Source organism: Dasypus novemcinctus, chromosome 4, assembly GCF_030445035.2.
Source record: "Dasypus novemcinctus isolate mDasNov1 chromosome 4, mDasNov1.1.hap2, whole genome shotgun sequence".
NCBI lineage: Eukaryota > Metazoa > Chordata > Mammalia > Cingulata > Dasypodidae > Dasypus > Dasypus novemcinctus.
Genome location: NC_080676.1, coordinates 97170992 through 97197751, shown reverse-complemented (window position 1 = coordinate 97197751; position 26760 = coordinate 97170992). Strand labels below are relative to the sequence as shown.

At 35.4% G+C, this 26760-nt stretch overlaps 1 long non-coding RNA gene across 1 annotated transcript in view; it reads left to right on the top strand.

Annotated features, from left to right (window-relative positions):
* Nucleotides 1–23701, top strand: part of LOC131278262 (uncharacterized) — a 45193-nt gene extending 21492 nt beyond the window's left edge. Inside the window, exons 2-3 of the long non-coding RNA XR_009185577.2 lie at nt 20083–20120; nt 21856–23701. This is a non-coding gene — a long non-coding RNA (uncharacterized lncRNA). The remainder of the gene's footprint in view (nt 1–20082; nt 20121–21855) is intronic.
* The last annotated feature ends 3059 nt before the right edge of the window (nt 23702–26760 follow it).

Genomic DNA, 26760 nt, shown 5'->3' with positions numbered 1-26760 from the left:
CTGATGACTTGGCCCCCTGCTTCTTGCATGCTAAGCCAACAAGCTTTTTGAGAGAGCTGTATGAACAAAACCACTGTCAGCTTGGACTAAAAGGGACATGGAAAGGAAAGATTGAAGGTGAAACAGCTTTAACAAGAAAACCATGGAAGCTGAGATCTAGAATTGAGACATCACCTTGGGCCAAGAGATGAACCCCACCCGTGTGTACAGAGAAGGTGAGTTTGCACCAGCAGTTGAAGAGGGTGGATGATTCCCACCTGATTTCCAGGGAGTTTTGCTGTCCCAGGGTACAGTAGGAAGGAGAATATTCTTCAAGGATTAGGGCTGTTAAGATCAGCACCCCATAGGTTTGAGAGGTGTGTGCATGTCCCCTATGGATTAAGGAAGGCCAGGTGGTCAACTCGTTGCTCTGAGACAATTGAACCTATATGCCAAAGGTTAGGGAGGATGTTGCCTTCACCTTTCTGTACTAGGTGGGTTAAGTATCTCACCCAAAGATTGGGTAAGGTGTGGCAATCACCCCCAAGCTCTTCTAGGGTGAGGTCTGGAGCTTGGTCAACACCCAGATGTTTGATAAGGTTGGAACCAATAAAATGGCCATTGGGCAAGCATGTGGAAAGGGTGGGTTCCCATAAGGTACCAAGGAGAAGAAACCATCATCTTAAGAATGACTTTCAGACTTTTAAATTGAATGGAGAATACCCTGCAGGTTTACTGAACTGTAGAGGACCCATGTTTCCCTCCCAATTTCTCCTTATTGTTATGAAAATATTTATCCTTTGTCTGTATATTTGTGTATTGGAAGCAGATAAATTGCGTTGTAAGTTTCAGAAGTCTATAGCAGATGGGAATTTGCCCCAAGACAAACTATATTTCCTTAAACTCATTATGATATGATTTTGTACTTGTATTGTTACTGATTTAAGATTTTTTAATATATTGTAATGTCTTTTTGGAATTCAGAGGGTAAAGTATAGCAGTTTAATATTATTTATTAATTCCAAAAAGAGATATTGGATTATGTTTGTAAACTGGTATGTCCCTCTGGTCATATGAGCATATATTGGATTCAGATGTTTCACTTTTATGTGAATAAATAATGACTAAGTCTTTGATTGGACAACATCAGTAGAATATTGAGTCCCTGCCCCCTTGGTGGGACTCATAGAGAAACTGCACCACAGAGAAGGGAAGTGAGAGTTTTTGAGCTGGAGCCCAGGAAGTGAATGCACAGGAGAAGAACACAGAGGAATGGAGACAGCTCCTTAGACACAGCAGAGGAGACAGAGAGAGAGAGAACTGTTCATCTGAGAGTCTACAGCTGACTTGTGGAGAAAGTAGGAGCTGATCCTAGAGAGAAATGAACCTGGGAAAGAGAGGAACCCAAGAAGCTGAACTTTGGCGGAAGTTGGCAGCCATCTTGCCCCGATATGTGGTAAAAGACTTTGGTGAGGGAAGTAATTTATGCTTTATGGCCTAGTAACTGAGCTTCTACCCCAAATAAATACCCTTTATAAAAGCCAACAGAATTCTGGTATTTTGTATCAGCACCCCTTGGCTGACTAATACAGTCATGAATATATGGATTCCTAGAAATATACTGACAGAAAGTAGAAAATCTCTACCCTTTAAAATTACACTGAGGTAGTTAGAGCAAAGGATTCAGAATCAAATCTGGAAAAGTTTTGAGAGACATGATCTAAATCATTTTCTCATTTATAGATTTATGAAACACTTATAACTGAGACAAGCATTCACCTCCTCAAGGCATTACCTTGCATCACTTTTGTCTTTTTTTTTTAGCAGCTCTTAAATTAATCCCTCAACCTTTGAGCACAAGCATAGGGGTGCTAATTTTACCCAAATTAACTCTATAGTTAAAATGTTGTCAACCTGTCCTCCCTCTTCTTCTTCCTTTCTTTTCAATGCAATTACTTTTCACAGTCTACTTAACTTTCATGAAATACCTAGTATGTATCAGTCCTCTAAGAGTGTTACACTCACCATACATATACATACATATACATATATATATACACACACACACACATAATCATAGACACATATCCATCCCTATATACAGACTCACATATATGTAAAGGCATATATATGTATATATATATAAACACATACATTGACAATCATGTATACAATTGCATATAAATGTATAGACACCATATATCTAAAATCACATACACATTTACATGTATGCACAATCACACATATATATGCATACATATGTGTACACAATCACATACTCATATACAATTGCATCTCCATATTTGCACATGCATGTTCATAAATCACATACACACATACACATATACAGGCACACACAATCACATATTCATACCAATTACATTTACATGCACAATATGTAGATATGCACATATAGTTATGTATACACAAACACAATCACTTATACCTACACAATTATATATATTACACAGTCACATCCATACATGCAATTACTTATACAAAATCACATACAATGCACAATCATATACACAAGCACATAAAAAATAATAAAATCATACAATCACATATATATACACAATTACATGAACATACACAACCATACAAAATACACATTTAATACTTATAAAAATCCTGTGAGTTTAGGCCCTATTGTTTTCATTCCTGTTTTTCAAATAAATAAATGAGATAGACAGTTGTGCAATATTACAGCATCCAAGTGGTAGACCTTATATTTGAAATGTTAGTGTGACTCCAGAGTCCACACTCTTAATAAATACCATATGGTTTTGCACCAATAAAAAAGCACTTAATTTTTAATAACTGATTCCAGTCACTACTTCGTATTTAGCCTATAATTATTCAACATAGCAGTATTTTTTTAACAATGTTGTGGGTTCCAAATTATGACCTCCAGATGGCAGTTTCAGTTTTTATAGAATTCCCTTTTTAAAATACAATTCCTTACATTGCTAAATATTTAATGAAATTTATTTTTAATACTGTGATGGTTAAGCTCTTGTGTCAACTTGATCAGGTTATGACGTCCTGTTGTTTGGTCTTGCAAGCACTGACCTGATTGTTATTGAGAGGATATTTCATGGATTTAAACCAGTAGTAAAATTTTTGCTTTTATGGCTGATGACATCTACAATCAACTGAAAAGTTTGCTTTCAACAATAAAAAAAGGTCCATACAATCAGTTGAAGGCCTTAAAAGGAGAAGTGATTATTTCACCTGTGGAAGGGAGAGTTCTACTTAAGCCAGCCAGCTTCTCCTGGGGAATTCATCAAAAATTTTCATCTGAGTTTCTGGCTTGTAACCTGTTCTATGGAATTTAGACTTGTCCATCCCCAGTCCCATGAGATAATACTTATAAAAATCTCATAATAATTACAGGTATCTCTTGTTGGTTCTGTTTCCCTAGAGAGTGCTGACTAATACAACCATTATTATAAATCTGTACCAATTAATCATCACCTCCAAATGCTAAATATTGTCAAATTGATATTTTCCTAAATTCTAAATATATGTGTATCCATGTTCTTGTTTCTAGCAAAATATTTTAATTTGCCTTTTTCTCTTCCTATTTAGTTCCATTATCTGTAGGATTCTCCTTCCTTTTTTCTTTCTCCCTTGCTCATGGCCTCTCTTATTCCTTTTACTCAAACACAGGAACCATGAAAGCAAATAATATTGTCCCAAAGATCATATCCACCCTGAAAATTTGGGTTCTGGGTCTGCCCTGATTGATCAACACTGATTAGAAAAAACAACTACACTAGTTCATGGAATATATGGTCCCGTTTTTTAATTAAATTTTTAACTTGACTAAACTGACACTAATTTGATTTGGCTGGGGTTTTTTTTCTTTCATCTTTTACACTACACTTTAATATTTTTAACTACTGTATTTCTTGACACATTTTCCTTTTTCACTAACTGCAAAAATCCAATAATACAACATTTTAAAATCATTATACATTAAGAAAATTTAAATTAAAAATTCAAAACTTTCTATAGAATTTATACTTCTTCAGTTATATAGTAGCCAGAATTAATATTAAAATGGCAGCAATAGGATGCTAAGAAAAAGAATGATCATTTTCATAAATTAACTTCCTTGTCTAAATTTTCCTTACATATAAATTTACCAACTGTTAGAATGCTACATAGATAATATTTTAGAATTTGTTGTCTAACAATAACAATCTATATTATATCAATACAAATGTCATTTGCCTGTCCTTTCAGGAAGGAAAATATGTATTTCATGAAAGCATGAAGCTGACAGATACCCAATATGTAAACCAAGAGAACTATAAAAAAGTATGAATCCTCACTTAGTTTAAACTGTCTCTCAGAAATTCATAGTTCTGTAAAATAATAAGCTCAGGTAATATTTAGTTCACTCTTCAGCCCTCTGCTGTGTCAAGATCCCCATTTTAAAGATCAAGAAAATAATGTATTGAAGATTGTATACCCCAGCTAATTAAAATAAAATAGCCATTGATCTCAAATTTCTATATAACTATAGACCAATTTCCTTCCATTCTTCTTACAAAGAAAACTTTGCATTTAAAAAAGCTTCCTTTCTCTTTCAAAAAAGGATCCCCATATATTTTATTGAAATATATATATATAAGCATTATATTACTCAAATTCTCCAACCTGTAAATAGAAAAACTCAAATTCTCACATGAACATCAGAAATGACTCCACTTTAAATCCTAACATAAAGGGAAATGGATGTGGCTCAGCCAATTGGGCTCCTGTCTACCATTTAGGAGGTCCAGAGTTCAATGCCCAGGGCCTCCTGGTGAGGGCAAGCTGGTCCATGTGGCAAGCTGACCCACACAGAGTGCTGGCCCATGCTGGAATGCCACCCAGAGCAGGAGTGTCCCCCTGTGAGGGAATGCCACCCAGCATGGAAAAGCCATCCCGTGAAGGAGTGCCAGCTGATGCAGAGAGCTGGCACAGGAAGGTAATGCAACAAGAGACACAGAGGAGAAAAAAATAAGAGGACGTAGCAGAACAGGGAGTTGAGGTGACAAAGAGAGTAATCGCCTCTCTCCCACTCCAGAAGGTCCCAAGATTGTTTCCTGGAGCTGCCTAATGAGAATACAAGCAGACACAGAAGAACACACAGCAAATGGACAGAAAGAGCAAACAGTGGGGGGGGGGGGGGGGGGAGAGGGGAGAGGGACGGGAGGGGAACCAGGGGGGAGAAATAAATAAAAGTAATAACTCATATCATTCATTTATCCACAATAAATGTGTCATATTGAGGACATGAGACACTTAAAGAATTTGAACTGTTTATTTTCAAACACATATTTTCTTTTAAATAATGAATGCATAAAACTCCAGGTACATAATACAGTTTTAAAAAGAATTTTAGAAGAAGAAAATGGAGACAAAAAAAATTTTTATATGAGATGTGATGTCATTAACATTGCCACGTAAGATCTTCCCTGAAAAAGTCTCCTCAGAAACTGGTGGCAGTAAAGCTTCACAGGAAAAAAAAGAAGGGGTTTACAATGAACTGTTGTAGGATAGGGTGAGTGCCAGTACTTAAAGGTATAAGGAAAATGGCGTACTGAGTGAAGGAAAGAATTTGAACAAATCATAGAAGATGGGGATAAAAATTTGCCAAAAACAAATGGAACACATCAAGATTCCCCAAGAAGAAATGAAAGAAAGGAAGATTTCTCCTGGATGTGAAACAATTGCACAAAAAGTGCAATCCTGAAAATTGCAGCACATATCCAGGGCAAGAATCAAATGAAAGAAAGCTGAGAAAATCTGAAGAGTTAAACATGGACTATCTAAAAGTCTAGAATACATTGGACCAAGTATTAAAGAATAAACAAAGGCAGTAAACATAAAACTCTGCACAAGAAGGAAAAATGGACATTTAGAGATAATCAGATGCTTAGAAGTCAGGAAAAAAATAAAAAGCCAAATTAAGAAACAGGGAGAGATGTCTCGGACAAGGGAACAAATTAAAACATCAGGAGAGACTCAGAAGGTGGAAGAATTAATCAAAATGTTGAAACAAATCTCATAAATCAATTCAAGGAGATGAAGAAAAATATGGATAAAGAACTAAAGGATATTGAAAAAACAATATGTGAGCATAAAGAAGAGTTTGTAAGTATAAAAAATCTAACAGAAATTATGGAGATGAAGGCACAATAGTAGAAGCATACAACTGCAGATTTGAATAGGCAAAATAAAAAATCAGAGAGATAGGAGAAAGGACACTTGAAGTCATACAGTCAGGAGAATAGAAAAAAATTGAGCAATGTCTCAGGGATTTGAGTGACAGTACAAAACATGCAAACATATGCATCATGGGTGTTCCAGAAGGAGAAGAGAAGGAGAAGGGTCAGAAAGCACATTTGAGGAAATAATAACTAAAAATGTCCTAACTTTTATGAAAGACATAAATATTCATGTTCAAGAATTGCAATGTACTCCAAACAGAATAAATCTTAATGGACTTACTCAGAGTCACACACTAATCGGAATGTCAAATGCTAAAAAATAGAGAATTCTGAAAGCAGCAAAAGAAAAGTGAGTCATCACTTACAGGGATTCTCAGTAAGACTAAGTGCCAATTTCTCATCGGAAATTACGTAGGCACAAAGGCAGTGGTGTGAAATATTTAAGGTCCTGAAAGAGAAAAATTGCCACCCAAGATATCTTTATCTGGCATAACTACCCTTCAAAACTGAGGAAGAGTTAAAATATTCATAGATAAACAGAAACTGAGAGAGTTTGTCAGCAAGAGACTTGCCCTACCAGAATTACTAAAGTGAGTTCTGCAAGTTGAAAGGAAAAGACGAGAGGGATTTGGAGTAGTGTAAAGAAATGAAGATCATCAATAAGGCTAACTAAAAGGGTAAATGCAAAGCCCGACAGTACTTCATCCTCAAAGTATAACTTTACACTGTAATTCACATAAGAATCAGATAATTGAACACAAAAAGCATATTTCCTGAAAACAGATGCACAAAATATCAAATAGTAAAGTGAGACAAAAACAATATAAACAGGGGAAGCAGAAGGAGATGGGACCAGAGATGTGTATGCTATTGAAGCTAGCTTAGTATCTTTTCAAGTTAGTATGTTATAGATGTAGATTGTGTAAAATAAACCCTAGGGTAATCACAAGGAAAGTATTTTAAAAATATACAGAATCAGAAATGAGAAAGGGGCAGCAGACTTGGCCCAGTGGTTAGGGTGTCTGTCTACCACATGGGAAGTCCGTGGTTCAAACCCTGGGCCTCCTTGACCCATGTGGAGCTGGCCCATGTGCAGTGCTGATGCATACAAGGAGTGCTGTGCCATACAGGGGTGTCCCCGCATAAGGGAGCCCCGTACGCAAAGAGTGCACCCCGTAAGGAATGCTGCCCAGTGCGAAAGAAAGTGCAGCCTGCCTAAGAATGGTGCCGCCCACATGGAGAAATGACACAAGATGACGCAGCAAAATGAAACACAGATTCCCATGCCGCTGACAACAACAGAAGTAGACAACAGAAGAAGCAAATAGACACAGAGAACAGAGAACTCGGGTCGGGGGAAAGGAGAGATAAATAAATAAATAAATCTTTTAAAAAAAAAGAAATGAAAAAGGAAGCAGTTAGATACATCATAAAAGAGCAATTATACAGAAAAGGAGATTTTAATAAAGGAAAAGATAGATAAAAAAGATAAGACATATAAAAAATGGAAGATATAGTGGATGAAGTAAGCACTTCCTTTACAGTAATAACACTGAATGTTAATAGACTAAACTCCCCAATCAAAAGACAAAGTTTGGCAGAATGGATAAAAAGGAATGATCCAACTATGTGTTGTTTAAAAAGACTCACCCTTGACCCAAAGACACAAATAAGTCAAAAATGAAAAGATATTTCAAGCAAATTGTAATCAAAATGACTGGGGTAGCCATATTAACATTGGACAAAAAAGACTCTAAGTCAAAAGCTATTATTAGAGGGAGTCAGTTGTGGCTCAGGCAGTTAGGCACCTGCTTCCCACATGGGAGGTCCTGGGTTTAGTTCCCTGTGCCTACTACAGACAAACAAACAATGAGCAGACATAGAGCAAAAACAGCAAGCAAAATAAAAAATAAAAATAATAAAAATAAAAACAACAAGCAGACCAGCAAAAACAACAAGCAGACAATAATCAAATAATGAGCAGACAGTAGCAAAAACAAAAATGAAACAAACAGGGAGTGGATGTGGCTCAAGCAGTTGTGCACCCACCTCCCACATGGGATGTCCCAAGCTAGGTTCCTAGTGCTTCCTAAAGAAGAAAAATGAGCAGAAAAGGAACAGACAAGTGGCAAACCAGATGAGGAGCCACCTGTGTGTGGGGGGGGGGAGGGTAGGTGTTATCAGAGGCAAAGAAGGAATCTGTATATATAAATAAAAGGGACAAAGAAGAAATAATGATCATAAATATTTATGCATCAAACCATGGTGCCCCAAAATGCATAAGGGAAACTGGCAAAACTAAAGAGAGAAATAGTAACCTTAATAATAATATTTGGAGGTTTCAATAGACTACTCTCATCAATAGCTAGAATATCTACATATTGGGTGAACAAGGAAACAGAGAACTTTAATAATAGATGAATGACCTAGATCTAACAAACATATACAGTCATTGACCCCCAAACAGCAGGATAGACAGTATTCTCAAGGATACATGGGTTATTCTCCAGAACAAATCATATAATGGGTCACAGAACAAGTCTCAATAAATGTAGAGTGAAATTATACAAAGCATCTTCTATGACCAAAATGGAATGAATCTGGAATACAATAATAGGTGAAGACCTGGAAAATTCACAAACATAAGTTAAATAATACTCTCTTAAACAATTAGTGGGTCAAAGAAGTAATAGCAAAGGAAATCAGTATATATCTTTTCTTTTATTTAAAGATTTATTTTATTTATTTCTCTTCCCTTTCCCCCATTGTCTGCTCTCTGTATCCATTCTCTGTATGTCATTCTGCATCTGCTTGCATTGTCAGGCAGCACTGGGAAACTGCATCTCTTTTTTGTTGTGTTGTCTTGCTGCGTCAGGACTTCATGTGTGCGGCACCACTCCTAGGCAGGTTGTGCTTTTCACATGGTGTGGCTCTCCTTGCAGGGTGCACTCCTTGCAAGTGGGGCTCCCCTGTATGGCACAGCACTCCTTGTGTGCGGCTGTACTGTGTTTCTTCCAGCTTACCACACGGGTCAGGAGGCCCTGGGTATCAAACCCTGGACTCTCCATATGGTAGGCGGACGCTCTATCAGTTGAGCCATGTCCACTTCCCCAGGATATATCTTAAGACAAATGAAAATGAGAACACAGTATATCAAAATATAATATGCAGCAATGTCAGTGCTGAGAGGAAAATATATAGCTCTAAATACTTAAATTTAAAAAGAAAGAGTCGAAATAAAAGACTTAACTGCACACCAGGAGGAACTAAAAAAAGAACAGTAAACATGTCCTAAAGCAAGTAGAAGGAAAGAACAATTATTAGAAGAAAAACAAATGAAACTGAGAGTAAAAAAACAAGAGAGAATTAACAAAACCAAAAGGTGTTTCTTTGAAAAGGTCTATAAAATTGACAAACCCTTACCTAGACTGAAAAAGAAATAAAAGAAGAAAACATGAAATAAAATCAGAAATTAGTGGGGGGACATTATTACTGACTTCACAGAATAAAGGGGCTCATAAGAGGATATTATGAACAACTGTATGCCAACAAATTAGACAAAATACATAAAATGGACAAATTCCAAGGAATACATGAACAACCTACACAAACTCTATAAGAAATAAAAGACCTTAACAGACCAATGACAAGTGAAGAAATTTAATCAGTCATCATAAACCTCCTAACAAAAAAAACAAAGCCCAGGACCAAATGGCTTCATGGATGAATTCCACCAAATATTCCAAGAAGAATTAACACCAATCCTGCTCATACTCTTCCACAAATTTGTAAAGGAGCTAATACTGCCTAATTCATTCTATGAGACCAAAAGTATCCTTATACCAAAACCAGATAAAGATACCAAAAGAAAAGAAAATTACAAATCAAGAGCTCTTATGAATATAGATGCAAAAATCCCCAACAAAATATTTGCAAAGTGGGTCCAACAGTACATCAAAAGAATTATACACCATTATCAAGTGGGTTTATCCCAGGTATGCAAGGGTAGTTCAACACAAGAAAATCAGTTAGTATAATAAACCACATTGATAAATTGAAGAAGAAAAATCACCTGATCCTCTCAATTGATGCAGAAAAGGCATTTGCCAAAATCCAAAATCCTTTCTTGATGGAAAAAACAAAAACAAAAAACTTCAAAAATAGGAATAGAAGGAAACTTACTGAACATAATAAAGCTCATCTATGAAAAACCCACAGTTAACAACAAACTCAAAGGTAAAAGATTTAAAGTTTTCCCTCTAAGATTTGAAACAACACAAGGGTGAGCACTATCAACACTGTTATTCAACATTGTACTGGAAATTCTTGTCTGAGCAATTAGGTAAGAAAAATAAATAAAAGACATCCACACTGGAAAGGCAAAAGTGCAACACTCACTATTTATAGATGACATGATCCTATAAATAGAAAGTCCTGAAAAAATCTACAGCAAAGCTACTTGTGCTAATAAATTCAGCAAAATGTTGGGGTACAAGATCAACACCTTACAATCAGAAGTCTTTCTATACATTAGTAATGAGCAATCTGAGGAAGAAATCAAGAAAACATTCATTTACAAAACCTACCGAAAGAATCAAATATCTAGGAATAAATTTAGCCAAGGATGTAAAGGACCTTTATACAAAAAACTAAAAAGCATTGCTAAAAGAAATCAGAGACCTAAATACATTCTGTGTTAATGGAGGGAAAGACTAAATATCATTAAAATGTCAGTTCTACCTAAATTAATTTCGAGAATCAACACAATTGATCAAAATTCCAGTGGCCTACTTTGCAGAAATAAAAAGAACAGTATCAGTTTATTAGGAAAGTTAAGGGGCCCTGAAAGTCTAAAACACCTTGAAACAGCAGAACAAATTTGGAGGACTCACACTTCCTGATTTAAAGCTTATTCCAAAGCTACATTCATCAAAATAGCATGGCCCTGGATATTCAAAACAGCCCTCACTATTGGCGCCCACCATCGGTGGGGTAGACAATAACAGCTGGGGCCCCTCCTCTTAATATTAGCATGGGGGAGGAATAATTAATAGTTTAAAAGTTAGCCACACAAGGCGGAGCTCACTCTCTCTGCCTAGAGGAGCCCACACCAAATCCTGGTGGGTATTTCTGTCCTTCTCTCCCATTTCTCAGCAAGCTCTGTTCTTTTCACCCCATTTCCCAATAAATTCTTTTTACTAGCCTAACTATAAAAAGAAAGAAAAAGACAGACAACAGAATGATATGACAACAGAGAGCTGAAGGATAAAATGGGTGAAGTAACTAATGTCATTACAGTAATAACACTGAATGTTAATGAATTGAACTCTCCAATCAAAACATATAGACTGATAGAATGGTCAACAAGAGACCCACCTCAAACATAAGGACAACCAGGTTAAAAGTGAAAGATGGGGAAAAGGTAGGTTGCAAATAGTCACCAAAAAAGAGCTGGAGTAGAACAGATAAATGTAAAATAACAACATGAACAATAATTACTCAGTGCAACTGCAAATTGTTCTGTGATCAGTATTCTGTGAAATGATATCTCATTTTGTTTTAATTTGCATTTTCCTAGTAACTAGTGATGCTGAACACCTTTTCATGCGCTTTTTAGCCATTTATATATCCTCCTTGGAGAAATGTCTATTCAAGCTTTACCCATTTTTTAATTACATTGTCTTTCTGTTGTTATTGTTGAATTGTAGGATTTCTTTATATATTCTGGATATTAAACTCTTATGGGCTTTGTGGTTTTCAAATATCTTCTCCCATTAAGTAAGTCGTCTTTCCACTTTCATGACATAGTCCTCTGAAGCACAAAACTTTAAAATTTTGATGAAGTCCTGTTTATTTTTTCTTTTGTTGCATGTGAAAACATGGATAAACCATGAAGGCATTATGCCGAATGAAATAAGATAGGCACAAATGGACAAATATTATGTGATCACACGGGTATGAATTAATTGTAATAATCAAAATCATAGAGTTAGAATCTAGAATATTGGTTACCTGGGGAAAGAATGAGGGTAGAAAATGGTGAGCTGATACTTAATTTGCATAGAATACGTACTAGAATGAAAGTTAGAAAATAAAACTTGGAACTATGTAACACAGTGATCCTTGTTGTGGTTAATGGACTGGGGTTAGCTGTATAAAAATGTTCTTTCATAAATTATAACACATGTATGATACTAATACAAGGTATTAATAATAGGGTGTTATATGGGAAAAAATACACCTAATGTAAACTATGTGCTGTGCTTAATAGTACTATTTCAATATTCTTTCATCATTTATAACAAATGTACCACACTAAGGCAAAGTGTCAACAGTAGGCAGGTATATGAGAATGCTGTATTTTTTACGTGACTCTTCTGTAAACCTACAAATTTTCTAACTTAAAAAAAAGATTAAAAATTTTTACATATTTCCCTTTTCATCAACACAGCAGCTGTATTTAGGGTAAAAATGTCAGCAATGAATCGTTCAAAGAAAAGAAAAGATCTTGTTTAGGAAATTCCTGCGTCATAGAAAATGCTCAGGTTTTCTAAGTCTGAGGGAATTTCCAGGCTATTCTTGTGCAAATGACATTCTCAGCTATCCAGGACTTGCTCCCCTGTGGTTTGTTGGGTTCTTCGCCCAACCCTCTTCCCCTTACAGTTGACTAGGAAATAGTGTATTGGCTAGCATCTGTCAAGGAAATTTCATTTCCTTCCTCGTGGAGGTCATTAATCAAAAGTCCTTTAGTAAAGGAAAAACCACTCTCAGGGTTGCTTAGGTTTAAGTCCATAAAGTTTGATGCTACTGAGTATCAAAACAGTGGTGAGCTTAGTGATATAATAACTAAACTCGTATTTTGATACTGCTTCAAAAATATCTAGTAATGTTTGAAATGTTTGCTTACCACCCAGGTCAGTTTAGCAGAAGATTAAAGGAACATGCACTAATTATTTCTTTTCAAGATTTCTTTTTAAAATTTAAACATATATTATTTTAATTAATACCATTCTCATGTTTAAAAAAAACTTGAAAATACTGAAAAGCAAAGGCACTAGAATAAAATCATCTATATTCAAACACTGAGATCAGTATTAGTCTTTAAGTGGATTTAAATGGATTTTCTTATTATTCATATGACATGGTAGACCTTCTAAAAGAGAAATATCAATGCAAAAACTAAAATATTGAAAAAAGAGCAAAAAAACTATGCAGCTCATAATAAATTTCCATACATATATGTTATTTGGGCACTTGGAACAGGACAAAATACTTCATTTTAGTCATTAATTTCAACTTTCATCATCAAATCTTTGAAGAACTTTCTGAAGAAAAAGTGGTAGGAAACAGAAACTGTTGAAAGTTAAGCAAAGCTATATTGCAAAAAATGATTAATAAAGCTAGTTAGTCCACAAATGAAGTAATAAAACTCTGGATAAAAAAATGATTGAGCATTATTTAGTCTGTAATAATTGTGATTTATTTAAGTTTAAGTAAAGAACTCCCTACCATTTTCATCTTATCTCCAGTATTCTCTCAAGGCTAATTATTTCTTTTTTTTTTTTTTAATTTGTTTTATTTATCTCTCCCGCTCCCCTGCCCCAGTTGTCTTTTCTCTGTGTCCATTTGCTGCGTGTTCTTCTTTATGTCTGCTTCTGTTGTTGTCAGTGGCATGGGAACCCATGTTTCTTTTTTAGTTGTTGTGTCATCTTGTTGTGTCAGCTCCCCGTGTGTGCAGTGCCATTCCTGGGGAGAATGCACTTTCTTTTGCGCTGGGTGGCTGTCCTTATGCATGGGGCTCTCCTATGCGGGGGACACCCGTGCATGGCAGGGCACGCCTTGCGCACATCTGCACTGCACATGGGCCAGCTCCACACGGGTCAAGGAGGCCCAGGGTTTGAACCATGAACCTCCCATGTGGTAGACGGATGCCCTATCCACTGGGCCAAGTCCACTTCCCTAATTATTTTTTACATGTTCATTGCATACAAGCAGAAGTTAAAATCTAAAATAAAGTTTCATCATTTATAGGTGCTACAATGTTCAGGTTGCATGAATACATTTCAAATATAGTTACTGTTGGCTGTTCAACAAGAGACTGATTACTTTACACTCATTTCCAAAAACTCTGAACTCTTTTCAACCAGAGAAATGTTTAGTTACTGGTGGCATGCCAGATGCACGGCCTTGCATTAGGCAATGGTGTAGGAGAGCAGTGACTTTTGTATAATATGTCAATGATATGATCCACGGTTGTAAATTCTTAAAGCAATACATTTGCTTTCTATAGGCAGGACCTGCGTTTCTTGTCTGTTGCTTTATTCTCTGCTCAGCACAGTGCCTGGCACAAAGTAGGAGAGCATCATTTAGAATAAACGAATGAAATATGAGAGGCATCTGGGTATTTAGCCCCTAGATAATTGCATGTTTTCAATCTTATTCATGCATCTTCAAAATTATTAGCATTTAAAGTTTGTTACTTAATAAATTGGTACTTATTTTAAACAAATGTGTGGGTTTTTTTAAACTCATTGAGATGAAATTAATTCACCAGGAAGATGTGTCATGTTGGCACCGAGCTTTTAGAGTCCACCAGAGCACCATTATGCTTATCTGTGGCACATGTACTCCTGAGCTGGAAAATTTCAGACATAATCAGAAATAGTTAATGAAAAAGATTATTACCATGCTAATTTCAAATATTACCAAAATAACTCCATTTCTTTTAGTCTATATTTGTCAATGTAGCAAGAAATGATTATTTAACTGCCTTATGTATTGACAAAATCATATGAATGTGGGATCTTGAATACTAAAAGAGAATAAGTATCATATTTCAAAGGCCAACTTTTATTTACCCCGACAGTTGCCTCCATGGCAACATTAATAAGGTGTCCAAAGTCCACAGTGGGAACCTAAAGTCTACTTTCATAAATTTGAAGATTTACAGCAATTTATTCCTAGGCAATCTGACACAACTATAATCATCTAATAGTTGCACAGCAGAAAACACTATATTGCAAGGAGTTTTGACTGAATAAATCTGCTTCCTGCCAAAAACAGCAAGAGGTTCTACATTAGGTAGTAAATGCACTATGATGCTAAGCCAAGAACCAGCATTATCAAGAAATACCCGCAAGTATACTTTGGAAAAATGCAACTGCCACACCAGAGTGATCTAAATCTCAGTACTACTCACTTCAAATCCTTATTCAAACACTTCAGTGACTTGCTTTCATCTGCAAATAAGTTCAATCCTAGAGTATTCATTAGGATTAATTTCAGAGAGCTCACTACCAAAGACTAACCAAATAAGGATTTTATTTTGTTTATGGATTGTGAAGTCCAGAAGTAGGCAGCAAAGTAAGGGTAGAAAGACTCTAAACTGCCAGAATAAATTAAGGGAATTTTCTATCTACTCACAAGTAGATTTTGTCTTCACATTTGGGTCATGATGGCAAAATTGCTATTCTACCTTAATGACTGTAGTCACAGTTCATGCAGGAGAGAAAAGAAAGGACTATTTCTGCTGCCCAGTGATCTTTCCTGGTCCATTCATTTCCCTCTAAAGAAGAAAACTAGTTCATTTCTTCTCCTTCTATTCAAATTTCCATGCCCCTATAACACATCTTCACTTTTAGCTGATGACCTTGCTCCATATTTCCCTGAGAAACCTGAAGCAAGCAATAGAATATTTATATAAGCTTCCATCACCAAATCTCCTCATCTACCAGCTTCAAGAATGGATGGAGCTTTGCCTTTATGTTACTGTGTATGAAACGGCATCAACAAGACCAAAACTTTCTCGTGTGTACAAGTACTCCTTCCATTTCATTCAGCCAAGAATTTTGCTCTATGTCTCTGAGTACTTCTATTCAATAAATAAATATGCTAAAATTTTTCCATCTTAGTTTAAAAAAAAATCCAAAAAAACACTTGAGCCATTAATAGTTATAGCACAATTCCTCAAAAGAGTGAGTTGTGTATAGTAACTGACTTCAATACCTCTCCCTATTTTCTCTTGACTGTATCCAGGCTAGATTCTCCCACCACTCCGCCAGAACTACTCTTGCTGAGTTCACCAATGATCTCTAGATCACTAGATCCAATGGTCATTTTCAGATCTCTTCTTTCCCTATCCTCTTTGAAATTTTCTTCATTTGACCTACAGAACTATATACTCTGGTTTTCTCCAGCTTTAGTCACTGCTCCTTCTAAATGTCCCTTGATAATCTCTCCTCTCTTTGAACTCCTTAACAGGATGTGATGGTTAGGTTCCTATGTCAATGTCGCCAGGTAATGGTGTCCAGTTATTTGTTCAAGCAAGCACTGGCCTACTTTTTACTATGAGGACATTTAATGGATTTAAATAATCTGGAGGTTGATTGTATCTATGACTGATTACGTATACAATCAACTGAGGAGAGAGATGCTTCAAAAATGTTAGATGTCTCATCCAATCAGTTGAAGGCCTTAAAGGGAGAAGTGATTCTTTCTCTATTTTGACTGTAGGATTTCAAGTGTTCTTTCTTCTATCCCTCTGATTTTTCCTTCTGCCTGTTCAAATCTGCTGTTGTATGTTTCTACTATTGTGCTTTCATCCTCGTAATTTCTGTTATATTTTTTATACTTTCAAATTATTCTTTATGCTCACATATTGATTTCTCAATATTCTTTCATCTTCTTGAATTGATTTAGGAGATTTGTTTCAATATTTTGATTAGTCCTTCCACTTCTGAGTCTCCTCTGATGTTTTAATTTCTTCTCCACTACCTTCTGAAGAACTCATACTCAAACTTGAAAACCCAGGTCTAGCATTAGTTCCTCTAGGTAGCCTGCCTACTCTCCTCAGTGGGCTTTCATGAAACCATTTGCATGAGTCTGTTGTTGTACCCATAGTGCTATATTTGTCATTTCCGGCTTCTCAACTACTAGTTGGTAAGCTCCATAAACACAGAAATAACTTTTTATTAATTTCTTAAATTTTATACGAAATTTGTTCCATGTAATCCCTCATTTTTTCCCAAATAAATGTGAATTTTGAAAAAGTAAATTTTTAAACTGTTGTCAATTAGATGTCAAATAGGTCAATTCAGTGTCAGCCTATGTCTAATAGAAAGGTTGAACATAGATTTCTCTTTTCAGGGCTATGTCAACACTTTCAAGTCATAGGCAAACCGGTGGTGGTTTTTTTTTTTCTTTTTCAGCTTTTGCCTTTGCCCCATCTCATGCTTTACGTTCACTCATTTCCTTCTGGGTCCTAGGCACATTCCCATTGCTTCTCTCCCTTGAATGTAATTGTTGATTTCACCTCCACTACTATACTGCTTAAATCTTATTCTAACAGGCAAGGCCTTCGAAATAATCTGTGTTCATTAGACTGGGCTGAACTAAGTGTATTATTAAAAAGAACACTAGTGGTTTTCCAACATAGGGCTGGGGATCCCTGATTTGTACCATTTGTCCATTTCCATGGTGTAAATACTCTGACAATGGCTGACTTCATGAAGGTGGGAAAAGATGCTGATAATAGGCTCTGATGAATTGACTCAAGACTCCACCATCTGTCCATTTCATGTCCAAGCTCATCTTCTACTATTCCCCACAGGAAAATTCTGTTCAAGCTAGGCCAGAACATCCCATGTCCCTTATGTGCCCTTCCTGTTCCCTTTGGTATGTTGTACCCTTCACTGGAATTATCAGACCAGTTCCTCTCTATCTACATATTAGCTTTAGTTCCATATACTACCTATAATTCCAAGCCCAATTCAAACTCACCTTGCCCCATATGATTAAGTTTTCTTTTTTCCCCCATTTCTCAGTGATGTTTCTTTCTTCAGAACTACTCAGACACAGAGAGACAGTCACAGGAAAAGGGAGCTCTGACATTTTTTGATCCTGCAATGTGAGAAAGGACTCAAGGATGGCTAGCAGCCAAAGCTTAAGAATAAAGGTCCCAAGAAGCTAGGCCCATGGATCAGCTCAAGGAAGAAGAAATGAGCCAAATGGCTGATAGCCCATAGCTAAACTCAGGAAGAAAGTGGAGCAGTCGAGACTGAGAGAGGAGAGTGGAAAAGAGACAAGGCCTATCTTTGATGAGAAAGCATCTCGGATGGTACTTTAATTTGGACATTTCACAACATCAAACTGTAAGCTTTTACCCTAAATAAAATCCCCATTATAAAAACCAACCTATTTCTGGTACTTTGCATTGGCAGCCCTTTGGCAAACTAAGATAAACATTGAGATCTGAATCCACACACAGCTAACCAAACAGTCACAGACCATGCCCTTATAAAACACATCTGAGACATTAATTGAGTAATCAAAGAAATATATGAGAAAATGACAAATGTTAAGAAAGATGTTAAGAGAACAGCACATACTGATGATTTGGTTAAGTCTGAGGGATCTTGTGTTCTGACATTATGTGTTGTGTATCTTATTTCTGAAAGTGCACTTTATTTCTCAAGCTCATGGTTTATATCTATTACATCTGCACTGATTGTTACTTGACTCTGCACTGCCTCTACATTTAGTATGTTTTTGAGACTTTAAAAGAAGTTCTTGATTTGACTTGACCTGACACAACAGCTCCTAACCCTGACAGGAGGGAAGCTGGTACCAAGGATCAAAGAAGACTTTAGCAGAAGAGAAGGGACCAGGCAAGAACTGGTGCTGGTCAAATCATTAATTAAGGCTGAAGCTGAGAAGATTGGGTAGAGTAGTCCATGGAGCTGACAGCCAGGAAGAGGTTAATCAAGACGGAAATCTGTCCCTCTCACACTAGCTTTACAAATATAAAAGTCTAAAAGGGTGGCCTTCCTTTCCATTCATAAAATCAATATCCTTGAAAAATTGATATTAACAAACTTATACGGCACTGTTAATGAGAAAGAATCAAAAGGATTAAAGCAGAGGTAGGTTTTTAAACAACCAATATGTGACTTCATTTTCAGATGAGTCTTCCTTACAAAGATCCATTGCCAGGACAAGGCAGGTCCTCCAAACTCTCCTATGCCCCCCTAGTCTCATCTTTTTTACCCACTGTAACTTGATTTGGAAAAACAAAGAGATATAAATATTTGGAGATTTTAAAAATCCATTATAAGTAGGAAAATCCAGCCTTGTTAGACCAAGAGAAATTGTATTAGTCAGCCAAAGGTGTCCTGATGCAAATCACCAAAATTCTGTTGGCTTTTATAAAGTGTATATCTTTGGAGTAAAATCTTACAGTTACCAAGCCCCAAAGAGTTCAACTCAAGGCACCAAAGGAGGTACTTACTCACCAAAGTCTGTTGCCATGTGTTGAAGCAAGATGGCAGGCAATCTCTGCCTGGTCTCTCCTTCCTTCTTCCTCTTAAGGCTATGTGAGTCCACCTTCTGATCTCAGCTGTAGGCTGGCACAGGACTTGTCTCTCAGGGCTTCCTCAGCAGCAAACTATCAAGTGAAGTCATCTCTCTTCCCAGGGCCATAGGATCAAAGTTCTCTCCTCTGCCATGTCTGTGGAGCTCTCTGTATCTTCTTCTGTGACTTCTTGTGTGAATCCCCATTTATATCAGCCTGCCAAGCAGACAGGGACTTAACCTGAGTTGTACCTTACTGACATGGTTGAATCAAAGCCCTAATCTTAAGATAATTTAATCAAAGGCATCTCAGATGAATCTAATACAATCAAAGGGTATCATATCCAAAGGAACAGACCAGTTTACAAACATAATCCTTATCTTTTTGGAGGGTTCATAAAATATCTCAAACTGTCACAGAAACCAAAAAAAGTCAGTGTGAAAGAATCAGGTTGCCTTTCTTCCTCCATTTGCATAGAAACATGTGATATTGAAATTGAACCAATATGTGATATTTTCTCTTGAATAGATTCATGAATATTACAGAAGAAATAACTATACAAACAGGTAGGTTATTCTTAAAGACTAATCTTTAGATTTAACTTATTCTAAGGCAGTATTCTTTATGAATAGTATGTGATATGATATTGGGAGAGAAAAGGATATTGAGGAATATGAGTAGTTTAATAAAAGGCTTCTAAGTAATTCTGACAAACTCATCACTTTACCCTTAATCTCACCAAAACAACCACTTTGAAAAACATTACTTTTAGAGCCAACATATTTCCCAATTATTATATCACTCTTCCCACCAGCTAGTATCAGCAACATCCTTCAAACTATCACAATTTAAAAAATAATTTTGTTCAGTACTGTAGTCTAAATTATCTTTCTTTTATAATCCCTTTCTCTCCCACAAAAAAAATTATTTCCATTACAAAAAATTTGTTATCAATATAAAGTATATACAACATTAATATCTTTGCCCCTTTTATTCCCTTAATCTCGAACGACTAAACTAACCTTAAGAACTGGCATTATTTTAATACCTAAGCTTTTATTTATTAAAATATATAAAGCACCCACAGATGATGAAAATCTTTTAACATGTGCTAAATTTTTAGAGTGTCTTATACCATTCCTTAGTTTTCTTTTTTACTTAAGCCAAGTCATGGCTATCAAATTTTCCTGCTTGCTTTCAGCACTTTCAATGATACATTAAAATTAGGATAAGCAGTATAGGTGGGATTGACACAAAGTCTCTGGTCCCTCTGAATGAGAATCAAAAAACATGTATCTATATTTTAGCAACTGTGAATAATGCTGCTATGAACATTGGTGTGTAAATATCTGTCTGAGTTCCTGATTCCAATTTTTGGCTTATATACCTGGTAGTGGGACAGCCAGGTCATATGGTAGTTCTATACTTAGCTTTCTGAGGTACCACCAAACAGTGAATGAGGTTTTATATTTCTCTAGTTCATCTCTAACACTTGTTATTTTCTGTTTTTTAAGTAGCAGCTATTCTAATAAGTGTGAAATGGTATCTCACTGTGGTATTGATTTGCATTTCCCTGATGGCTAATGATGTTGAGAATCTTTTCATGTGTTTTATGACTATTTATATCTCTTCTTTGGGGAGATGTCTATTCAAGTCTTTTGCTCATTTTTTAATTGGGTTCTTTATATTTTTGTTAAGTTTAAGGATTCCTTTGTATATTCTAAATAATAAACTCTTATTGGACATTTGGTTTGCAAATATTTTCTCCCCTTATGTAGATTTTACTTCCATGATAAAGTCCTTTGAGGCACAATTTTTTTTTAGTTTTGATGAGGTCCATTTATTTTTTGTTTGTTGCTTGTGCTTTGGGTATAAAGTCTAAGAAACCATTTCCTAGCACAAGGTCCTCAAGAAGCTTCCATACATTTTCTTCTAGGAGTTTTATAGCTTTGATTCTTGTATTTAGGTCTTTGATCCATTTTTAATTGATTTTTGTGTAAAGTGAGAAGAATGGGTCCTCCGTCATCTTTTTATTTTTTGTAAATGGAGATTTTTTGTAAAAGTTTCTCAACACCATTTTCTGAAGAGACTGTTTTTTTCTCAATTAAGTGATCTTTGCCCCCTTATCAAAAATCATTTGGCCATAAATGTGAGGGCTGATTTCTGAGCTCTCAATTCTATTCCATGTTTCTTCATGTCTGCCCTTGTGCTAGTATCAAGCTGTTTTGAATAATGTTGTGCTGGGTTTTTTTGGTAAAGATAGGGAAACATGAGTCGTCTAACTTCATTCTTCTTTTTCAGGAGTTCCTGTGATTGAGTATCCCAGTGGTGGGACCCAAGAATTTGCTCTCTAATAGTTTCCATGTGATATTGATGCTACAGGTCTGAGGACTATACTTTGAATGCCACTGACCTAGACCACCACAGAATTCCCTGGTTTACCTTCAGCATCTGCCAACTACATTTGATCAAATGATCCTTAGGATAACTTCACAGCAATTTTTATCTAGCATTTATTCATCTTTCCACAGCTATGCTGGGAGGATATTAAGAAAGATTCAACCCAGTCATAAACACAGACATCAGAAATTTAATATTTCATAAAAAGAGAAATCAATGTTTACATAGCCTATCGATTAACAGTTAACAGCCAGAAGACAGCTAATATCACATTTTGCATATAACATAAAGGCATATAAATACTAGCAGCTTAAGGGACTTACCCAAAGTCATTTAAAAAATTAAAGTGATGTAAGAAGAGGACATGGTCAGGATTCCCCTTCCTTAATTGTTGTTATCATGCTGTCTGCTCTTGGACATCAACGAAATTGTTCTATTTCATCGTTTGGATAAAGACACGAGAACCTCTTATGTTTTTTTCTAATGTAATCTTTTTTGTGATGTATGTATCTTCAAAAAAATACATTTTACAAAAATGATGGGGGTGGAGGTGTGGGGTGGGGGTTATATGGGAATCTCATGGGTTTTTTTTTAATGTAACATTCTATGTGATCTATTAACTTTAATTTAAAAATTTTTTAAATTAAAAGAAAAAACAAAGACACTATCTTGGTTGGCTAGGGTTGTTGTAACAAAATATCACACACTGGTTGGCTTTAAACAGCAGAAATGTATTAGAAATGTATTGTCTCAATTCTGGAGACCAGAATTCCAAAATCCAGGTGTGGGCAGAGCCATGCTGCCTCTGAAGTCAAGGAATGAGTCAGTCCATGCTTCTTTCCTGTCTTCTGGCTGTGGCTTGCCAACCACCCACAGTATTTTCTGCCTCAATTGTCATGAGACATTCTCCCCAGTGTCTCCCTGTCTCTTCTGTCTCACCTCTCTCTCCCCTCTCCCTTTCTGTTAAGAGCACCAGGCATACTGGACAGGGCCCAGCCTAATCCAGTTTGGTCTCATCTTAACTAATCATGTCTTCAAAGACCCTATTTCCAAATAAGGTCATATTCATAGCAGTCACATGATTTTAACATGACTTTGGAGAGCACATAATTCAACCCCTATCTAGTGAATACTGTTTTTAAATTATGATTTTAAGGAGAATATTACCGAACACAGAAAATAAAAATTTTTACCAATTTTAATCACTCGTATCATGAGAAATAGATGATAAAGTTGTGATTCTTTCTTGTATAACAACTGCAAATATACAATGGCCTAAAATAAACAAAATATAGAAAGCATCTCCACAGAGTATTAGCAGAGAATCAGCCTGGGTCTCCAAAGGCCTTTCCTCTCTGTCCCAGATTTGCCTCCAAGGAGCTTTTAAGAAAGTCAGGCAACCTCTTTGGACAAAATAACCTCATCTGTAAAAGGGGTATCTTGAAGTAAATGAGATCTAAATTCAAGCAAACTCTAAAGATTTGTAGTTCACATAGCAATCTAACTATTGTTTTCCTTGTTTAACCAAAGACTGCAGTTAATCTAAGATAAAAGGCAAATTTTAAAACTGTATTGCCCTGACCACATACCTTGAAAATGGAGATTCATTTCTGCAGTGAAATGATTGGTTATGAAGTGAATGTTATTTAAAAAAACAAATAAATATATCATGCCAAATTTATTATACACTGTAAGAATGAAAGGAATAAATGTATATTAATTTTTAAAACCCTGCATAAGTTATTATTGTTGCTTGTTAATATTAAAACATCTAAAAATATTGCCTTCCCTTTCAGCTCACTCTCTTTCTCCTCTTTCGCTCCATATGTGCTTTTTGGTTTTCCCTGTTATATCATCTTCAAAATAATTATGCAAAAAGATTTAAACAGCAGTTACAGTCAAGGTCTGATTGCAATCCCAGAAAAAAACATTGCAATTGCTAAATTTAGACATCTAGGTAAACTTCAATAAAGATGCTCACCAGGAGTCAAATAGCTCAACTATTTATTAAGCATGCAACGTTGTCATTATATAAATACAGATCATTGTCCCAAAACAATATATTTCAAAAATGTTCCATGAAAACCACTAAATTGCTCTATTATTTGAACAGATACATTAACATTCAGCTTAATTTTTACCAAAGTAGCTGATCAATTTGTGAGTTTTATGGCTAAAAATAATCACTACTCTTTTTCACATAAAAAGTCCAAATCTAAATATTAATCACAGGCTTTTTTATTAGCACCTATTAAAACAAGCAAAATATAAATTTTCAAAATACTTACCAACCTCCACAGATTGAACTAGGTTGGTAGCTGTTGGCTACCAACTCTTGAAAACAATAAACCTGGTGTGGAGACTTCAGCCTACCATTATTACTAGGGGAAAAAAACTGATCCTCCTAGAAAATTCCCTCTTTGACTAATGTTAGCTTTACCATGAGCAGTTTTACTCTAAGAAAGAATTTAGATTTATGGAAACAAACGTGTTTTGAGAGAACTTACACTTAACAGTTATCTTTATTAGCCAGTGACTGTAAGCCAGACACATGGGTAATTTGAAGGTAATTTTAATGACTGTCACTCTATCGTAAAAAAAAAATTGGGGAGGGGACAGAGTTTGGAGAAAAGGATGTGAAAATGAAGCACATCATTCTTAATGCATTGAGATCAAAATGTAGTATTATTTTCCTTTTATAGTTGAATGATGGATATTCTATAAATAATTTCTATGATCACCTTAAATTTTGATGGTTCTTTTTACAAATTCCATCTTTTGTAATTACCATGTTAGTGATTGGGACAAGCTTCAACTGCTTTTGCCTTTCTTCACTGAGTGAAATAATTTCATGACGCAGGTTCATCTCTACCCCATATGATCCCCTTCGGTCAATCAATTTAGAAGAGGGGCAGGTTCTTGCTGGTGAAGAATGGAGTAGGCAAGGCCCAACGGGTCCCATGATTCATTATGGGACAGCTTACACTCTTCATAAAACATGTGATGACTTGGAAATCTACTTACATGATCAAGTAAAAGTGCTGTTCTATATGATGAAATACTGTGATGCTATCAAAAATCAGGTTTTTGAATATTACATGCTAATGGAAAAGTTCCCAAATTATAATATAAAATAATTTTTAAAATATGCTACTGATTTTTAAATTATGCTACTAATTTAAAAAATATGTTTAGTTCTAAGTATATCTCAAAAATGCATAGAAAAAATTAGAAGAAATACATAAAGATAGTATATATGTTTGCCCTAGTATACAGCTAGCAGGTGATATTAATATTTTTTATACTTTGCTTATAGTACCAAAAACAAAGCAGTAAGCATTTTTAAAATACTGTCATAAAAGATACAATCTTTGGAGGGACCAGTCGAAGCAAAAGACTAAATCCCTGCTCTCCTATATTCATATAGAATTTGTGCCTGGCATGACCTTTAAGAAATCAACTGAAGCTCTGAACAAGGAAAGAGTAAGTGTGCGTCAGGGAAAATGAGTTTAAGACTGAGAATCATCAATAAATAGACACAAGAAGCATAGGTAGAGGAGGAAGGTGAAGCAGACAATGCAATACTTCCAAAAATATTCATGGTATCTTGGATATTAAATTTATGTCACCAACTTAAATATTAATGTAGTTTTAAACTGATGATACTTCACACAGTGTGAAGAATTAAAATTAAGATTTCTTGGTAAGCTACTACTTGAAATAAGGAAATAGTAAAACCACTATTTGATAAAGGTATAGTTTTGTTTTGTTTTCCTTGCAAACCTAGCAGCTTTCATTTTTTTGTAGTTTTTCAGTTTATTTTAAAATTATGAAATGGAACTAAAGGAACTACTTAATTACTGATCTCTTTCAGTTTGCCTATAAACAATAAATGTTCATAAGAAAAAAATAATCAAATAAATAATCCTCTGTGTAAAATATATTAATTTCTCAAAATTATGATTTTTAAGACAGAATTTATTACAAGATTTTGTGAAATTTTCTGATACACATTTCCCCTAACAATTAGGAACAAGGCATTGAAATGTAGGATAACACAACCACTTGCGAAGATTATAATAAAATTATAATACCTCTACCTCCATTTGATTAAAGCTCACTGAAATTTGTTGAATTAAACCTTAATGGGTTCAAGTACTTTCTAATCTCTCTTCCAAAGGAGGAAGTGTGGTGAATTAACATTAACATAATAAATAGTCTAGGTTATTACAAACTATATTATCAAGAAATATATCTAGGAAGATAAGCTCCAGATAGACATTTATGAAATGTTTAAAGGTTCTCAGAATTCATAAACCAACTTAGCCAAGGTGTATTATTAAAATTCCGTAGGCTAAATAACCAAGGTACCTCACAATCAATCCCACTACATTGTGGCCTTATAACCTGCCAAACTCTATTCCAGGAAGAGGAGTAACAGGGATTACACCAAATTAAAATCTAAAAAGAATTTAAGGTAGTCTTATATTCTTGGACAAAAATAATGTGCCCATAAAGGAAAAAATAAAATTTAAATATTCATATATGTGCTTTGGAAATTGAGTGCTTAGAAATAGCATTCAATTATACAATTGAGTACTATACGAAACTTGTTCTTGAAGATATTCGGCTCTGGGAGTTAAATCAGAGTTAAACTAATTTAATTTTAAACGTGTCCACATGACCCTCATTCCTTTGCAGTTTTTGGTGCAGTTGCAAATACTGCTCAAAGAAAACCAAGCTTCCAAGTTCAACCCCGAATTCAACTTGGAGATCATATTTAAAATAATAAGAGTTTAGGGTTAA